The sequence below is a fragment of the Amblyraja radiata genome, chromosome 7 (assembly GCF_010909765.2).
Source record: "Amblyraja radiata isolate CabotCenter1 chromosome 7, sAmbRad1.1.pri, whole genome shotgun sequence".
Taxonomy (NCBI): Eukaryota; Metazoa; Chordata; class Chondrichthyes; order Rajiformes; family Rajidae; genus Amblyraja; species Amblyraja radiata.
Window position 1 is genome coordinate 60,527,138 of NC_045962.1, and position 6,940 is coordinate 60,534,077.

Consider the following 6,940-nt stretch of genomic DNA (forward strand, 5'->3'; position numbering starts at 1 on the left):
GGGGGGACAATCCTCCCCATGTTTTGTGACCTGGGCCCCAGACTGGCTCGCCTGCCTCACACTCCAAAGACATGCAGGTTTGTAGGTTAAGTGCTTCGGTAAATTTTAAATTGTCCCTAGTGTGTCGGATGGTGCCAGTGAACGGGGTGATTGCTGGTCGCTGCGGACACAGTGGGCCAAAGGACCTGCAGTTCCCAGGTCGCCTGCGCGCCCAGGTCGGCTCGCCTGCCCCTGGACTGGCTGTAGCGCCCAGGTCGGTTGGCAGGTCTTGCTGTAGCACCCAAGTAGGCTCGCTTGCCCCAGGTCTGGTTGCAGTTCCCAGGTCCCCTGCGTGTCCCAGGACTGGCTGCAGTTCCCAGGTCGCGAAAACTAATTGAAAAAATATAACCTTGCGGGCCGGATGATTTTGGGTTATGGGCCAGATCCGGTCCGTGGGCCGTAGGTTGCCGACCCCTGTCCTAAATGTTAGGCCTTATTGTGTCTCCCCATGTTTCAAAAGCGATTTCCGCCCATGAGTGCACCTACCTCACAATCACTTGCAAAATATACTTCTGCACCACTCCCTGCTCCATCTTAAAGCCATAAACAAGAAACAGTCCTGCAAACTACCAAAGCTCAACATTAACTTATACATTCACCAATATACAATTGAAATGAACAGTGCAGTTAGCAAGCACCAACCACTATAAATGTAATACAAAAAAATTATAGGTATGTGGTTCAACTGCACAAAAAAAATAATATTCTAATAATATCTGCCATATGCATACAAACCCTCCTTATCGAGAGACTGCAGCTCTGGAACCTCATCATACCTGGAGGAAAGGGGCTCAGAACTTTGTCTTTTTGGCCAACATTCAAAATTCCTCTGAATTCTGGGATCCATGGTATTCCTTCCAAAAATTGTTCTGCCTTGCTTTTAATATATGTAAACAATGATTTGAAATCAAGGTAGCACATGGAGTGCCAACAAGGTAAGGAGGAAGAAGGCCACCACAGTAAAAGATAAGAAGTGGAGAGATTGTTAGAGTAGGCTTGCTCTGGGAGTGACTTATGATGGTCAGCCCTTGGAATAAGGTGAACTAATATTTCAACAGACAATAGACAATAGGTTCAGGAGTAAGCCAATCGGCCCTTCGAGCCAGCAACGCCATTTAATGTGATCATGGCTGATCATACCCAATCAGTATCCCGTTCCTGCCTTCTCCCCATATCCCCTGACTCTGCTATCTTTAAGAGCCCTATCTAGCTCTCTCTTGAAAGTATTCAGAGAACCGGCCTCCACATCCCTCTAAGGCAGTTAATTCCACAGACTTACAACTCTCTGTGAGGAAAAAGTGTTTCCTCGTCTCTAACTGGCTTAGCCCTTATTCTTAAACTGTGGCCCCTGGTTCTGGACTCCCCCAACATCGGGAACATGTTTCCTGCCTCTACTGTGTCCAAACCCTTAACAATCTTATATGTTTCAATAAGATCCCCCTCATCCTTCTAAACTCCAGAATATACAAACCCAGCCGCTCCATTCTCTCAGCATATGACAGTCCCGCCATCGTGGGAATTAACCTTGTAAACCTACGCTGCACTCCCTCAATAGCAAGAATGTCCTTCCTCAAAGTAGGGGAGCAAAACTGCGCACAATTGTCCAGGTGTGGTCACACCAGAGGTCTATACAACTGCAGAAGGACCTCTTTGCTGCTATACTCAACTCCTCTTGTTATAAAGGCCAACATGCCATTTGCTTTCTTCACTGCCTGCTGTACCTGCATGCTTACTTTCATTGACTGATGAACAAGGACCCCCAGATTCCATTGTACTTCTCATTTTCCCAACCTGATACTATTTAGATAGCAATCTGCCTTCCTGTTTTTGCTACCAAAGTGGATAACCTGACATTTATCCACATTAAACTGCATCTGCCCACTCACCCAACCTGTCCAAGTCACCCTGCATTCTCATAGCATCCTCCTCACAGTTCACACTGCCACCCAGCTTTGTGCCATCTATAAATTTGCTAATGTTACTTTGAATCCCTTCATCTAAATCATTGATGTATATTGTAAATAGCTGCGGTCCCAGCACCGAGCCTTGCGGTACCCCACTAGTCACTGCCTGCCATTCTGAAAGGGGCCCGTTAATCCCTACTCTTTGTTTCCTGTCTGCCAACCAATTTTCTATCCATGTTAGCACTCTACCCCCAATACCATGTGCCCTAATTTTGCTCCTAATCTCCTATGTGACAGACAACATTGTTTCAGACAACATTATTAAAGAATGTAGCATAGGCATCTATTATTGATGTAATAAATAGTGCAGTTGGGGGCATGACAAAAGGTGCCTGTACAAATTTCTGGAGTTGTATGATTTCAACACAGAAATGGTTCAAATTATGTTTCATTTAAGAAATACCGATTTTCACTTGTGTGATGCTGAGAAAACAGTGCCACGTGCCTGATTTCTAGGTCATAATTTTTCCCATGTGATCTTATTATATGTTGTCAGCAGAAAATTTCCACACAGCCATTAATGTCTCAATTGCACTTAATATCAGAGCTGAAAGTATGAAATTGTCAATTTGATAGGCAGGTTGTCAAGTGGAAATTACCCGATATGGCATAATAAAAAAACATCTTATTACAAAGATAGATTCCTGTTGCGAGTTGTCAGTGCAGAATTAAATTCCATCAAATAGCTGCATATTACTCAACTGGAATCATTATTGACAAGTACACCAACACTTTTCTAGATGAAACAGATGTCCTTCAGCATAAACAGATCATATCACAAATTTGAACTGTGATCTCTTTTAAAAGCTGAACTAGAAGTTAGTTCAGTTGCTGATATTAGCTTATGTAGAAACAAGGATCACTGCAAACTGCAATATTCAGCAACTGAAATAAATACCACATCAACATTTTGGGTACAGGTTTTCATAAAATTGCAGATGATCTTCCAAATATGGGGGATAATATGATGGAGGAAAGGGAAAAGCATGTGAGCAAAAGTAGTAAAAGTAACAATAAAAGCACTGATAATTAAACCACCACAAAATGAAGATACTTCTTAATTGGAGAGTAACAAAATAACTTCAAACCAAAGAAGAGTCTACTTCCAAAACTGTGCAGATGATGGAATCATCAGAATAGAATTGGATGAACAAAACCATCAAAATAAGCAAGTTTTCCCCTTGTAAGAAAGTCCCTAGTTTTATTAAAAAACTGAAAAATTAAGCTGCCAAAAGTGATTTAAAAGAAAATCAAACATTAACTTTAAAAATGTTCTAATTCATCAGCATTTATTAGAAGGAGTGGGGATGAATCAAATTTAATGAGCCCACTACCTGAACTCGTGTATCTTGAATGGAATTAAAGCCCTGTCCCACTGTACGAGTTCATTCAAGAATTCTCCCCGAGTTTGCCTTGATTCGAACTCAGAGATTTACGGTAATGGCCGCTCGTAAGTACTCGGGACTCTCGTGGACATTTTTCAACATGTTGAAAAATCTTCACGAGTCTTTCCCGAGTTGCCTGCCGTTAGCGTTACGAGCCGCTAAGAGACGTCCCCGAGCTCCGACGTAGCCGCTACGTTCATTCTACGTGCTTACCATGAGTTTGATTTTTTTTTTTTAACTCGGGAGAGCACTTGAATGAACTCGTACAGTGGGACAGGGCCATTGTCAGCAACTATTTATTGAGTTTCAAAACTATAAACTTTGGAGGGTGAAATAGTTGCAATTTGAATGTGTCTTCAGCAAACTGATGATTAAATGATTAAATTCAGGTTCAGATATTTATTGACTCTAAATCTCTACCACCACAACACCCTTAACTAAATCATCCATCAAGGTTATAAAACTAAACCAATGATTGAAGCTAGAAGTGGCCTCCCCAATGTTGGCATTGTGGTCATCAATACATTTTGAATTCAGGATTAGAATTTTACAGGCACTACACTTCTGTCTGCTTCGTGAATGGTTTATTGGAGAATGCCAAATACCAAAACTGGCTTTGATTTCTATTTAATATCAAATGGCAAGAAACCAGTTCAGGTGCTGGTATACTGATGGAAAGTGGAAAAATGAATCTCAGATCAACTGCTGACAAACGTGAGGATGTTGACTGAAGAAATAACATCAATGAGCACAAATATCAAAACCATTCACATTCTAGATATAGATAGCTTGAATGGGCATAAAACATGTCCCAATAACAGAAGAGTACAATAATTCACCGAATCAAAAAAAGATCACAATTACCTAAATCAGAAAAAAATAGCTTTACTTTGTTATCATGATCAGAATGCCAATGGTTAACCCTGGAAATGGGAACTACGTGCATCATTTCCACAGCAAAAAACATCAAAGCATTAACTGACACAAGATAGAAATTGTACAGTATAAATAATAGATCAAAGAAAACATTTAAATACTGTACTAATGTCTTGCGATGCAATCAGTCTACAAGCCACATCCTGCAGTGTCATTTTCATGTTTCTGTTGAACAACCAATTTAGGAGAATTTATAGCTTTGCTGTCAGCAAGTTTTAATGTTACTAACCTCAGTTATAGTTTCCACTTAATTTGAGACCACTTGAATCATTGTGTCCATTAAAACATTTTGTTAAGATATATTCCACTGGAGCTTTACTCCTTGTTTTCTACCTCTGCAGTAACTCTCAAAAAGGTTTAAAAAAAAGCAAACAAATACACCTTTCTATTATCGTCAACAGTTAATAGAATAAAGAGAGGGAGGTCAGTATTCCAGGGACCATCAGCCTTAACCATTTTATTTCAAATGAAGCCATCAGAAAACTTTTGTTTGAACATTGCAATAATAGACTTCAGATGATGGAATAGGTGAAACTTGAAAAAGGCTTTAGCTAACTGAACATTTCATCGGCCTAATGATTAAATGGAGGATTGAGGTTCAAACATTCATGGAAAATTCGTAAACACTGAGGTGTTCAAGTATGTGGGTGTGCAGTTTTAAATCCTCTGTTCGTCTACATTTCTCAGTATACTGCCGTTTATTGAATATTTGAATGGGCAAAAAAATTGCTAATGCTGTTTCTGCCAGCAATTAGTTTTTTACTCATTGCTTTGCCAGCCCTTTGAGTGCAACCGGCTGAAGGCCAGTAATTTATACCACAACATGATGAAGAGATGCTTCTCACAAAAACTACAAATATCAAAATTATTTGCTTTTTACCAATTGTTTTGGATTATTTTGAGTTAATCTGCTGTAAGATTAAATAAAAGTTCGAAGAAAGGTCCCAATCCAAAAGGTCACCTATCCATGCTCTCCAGGGATGTTGCCTGACCTGCTGAGTTACTTCAGCACGTTGTGTCTTTTTTTTGTAAACCAGATTCTGCAGTTCTTTGTTTCTGCCAAAACTAATATCAGGCATGATCTTCATTTGTAAATGAAGTTAACCAATGTACTAACCTTTGAAAAGTCATGGCATCTTTCAGACAACAGCAGAGCAGTTGAGACAATCCAATAATTACCTAAAATGAAAGCCCCATGGAAAGCTTGCTAAATACAGAGATTAACAAATAATTTGCAGCAGTAAAAAAAATACCCTATTTCGCGGCAATGAAGACACACCTGCGTCAAAGACACCCCCCCATTTTGAGTTGCTAAATTTTGGCGGGACAGGATCAAGGATTTGGTTTAGTCAGTAGAAAGGAAATGTGAAACTCCTTCAAGGAGGCAATCTGGTCCGGAGGAGGAGAAGGAGAGAGGGGGAGAGAGGGGGAGAGAGGGGGAGAGGTTGGAGAAGGGGGAAGAGGGGAGGAGAGGGAGAGGGGAGATAGTGTAGGAGGTAAGTCTGTCATGTGGTGATAGTTGGAGTCTCTTTTTTCTCTTTGTTTCTCTTTTTCTTCTTTTCTACTCCGGTCTTTCTTTTCTCTCTTCCCTCCCGTGGGGGCATCTAGCCCTTCCGCCCGTAGTTAACCCGGCATACCACCACCATCCATCAGTTGCGCCTGGGCCGAAGGACACCTTGGCTGGCTGACGGGCGGGCAGGCAGAAGGCGCTGAGGTGGGGGCCGGCTCCGCTGTCCGGTCCCGGCGGCCGCTCGCAGCCACCCGGCCTACTGAGTGAGTTGCTGGCATGATCCCCGATCATGGTCCCCGAGGTTGGCTTGCTTGCCCCTGGTCTGGCTGTGACACCCAGTTCGGCTGCGTGCCCCGCGAATGGCTGCAGTTCCCAGGTCGGCTCGCTTGTCCCAGGTCTGGCAGTTGCGCCCAGGTAGGCTGAGTGTCCCGCGAATGGCTGCGGCTCCCAGGTCGGCTTGCTTGCCCCAGGTCTGGTTTTGTGCCCCGGTCGGCTCGCTTGCCCCAGGTCTGGTTTTGTGCCCAGGTCGGCTCGCTTGCCCCAGGTCTGGCTACAGTTCCCAGGTGGCCTGCGTGCCCCGTGACTGGCTGCAGTTCCCAGGTCGCAAAAACAAATTGAGAAAAAATATGCCTGCGGGCCGAATGAGTTCAGGTTACGGGCCGGATTCGGGCCGTAAATTGCCGACCCCTGTGTTAGGCCTCATTGTGCCACCTCATGTTTTAAAAGCGATTTGGCCCAGTCTATCTTTCTTGGTTAACAGTCTAACCTTCAGCCTCCAAGACACAGGTACATTTTCGGGCCTTATTTTAGAGTAAAAAATAGCATCTTCATTGCCGGGAAATACGGTAATTTGCACACCTGCACCGAGAACGTGCTTCAGACACAGGGAATGTGCAGTACTATGTGCAATGAATAATCCAAGCATGAATATTAGACATAATAAGAAACAAAATGTACTCACCCATAGGGTATGGACATAAAGTTTATGTGAAACCTATTGCACTTCTTCACACATTCCCAGATGCCATAACAGTATTGATTTTTTTTTAATGAACTGAAATTAACTCGGGAATTGCTGATCGATCCAATTACCTTGCATCATGTTA

The 6,940-nt window shown here is 42.6% G+C and overlaps 1 long non-coding RNA gene across 1 annotated transcript; it reads left to right on the forward strand.

The window, feature by feature from the left end:
* Positions 1-210: 210 nt before the first annotated feature.
* Positions 211-6,378, forward strand: LOC116974856. The gene is made up of 3 exons (XR_004412467.1): positions 211-253; positions 6,136-6,248; positions 6,360-6,378. It is a non-coding gene; the product is annotated as an uncharacterized LOC116974856 (long non-coding RNA).
* The last annotated feature ends 562 nt before the right edge of the window (positions 6,379-6,940 follow it).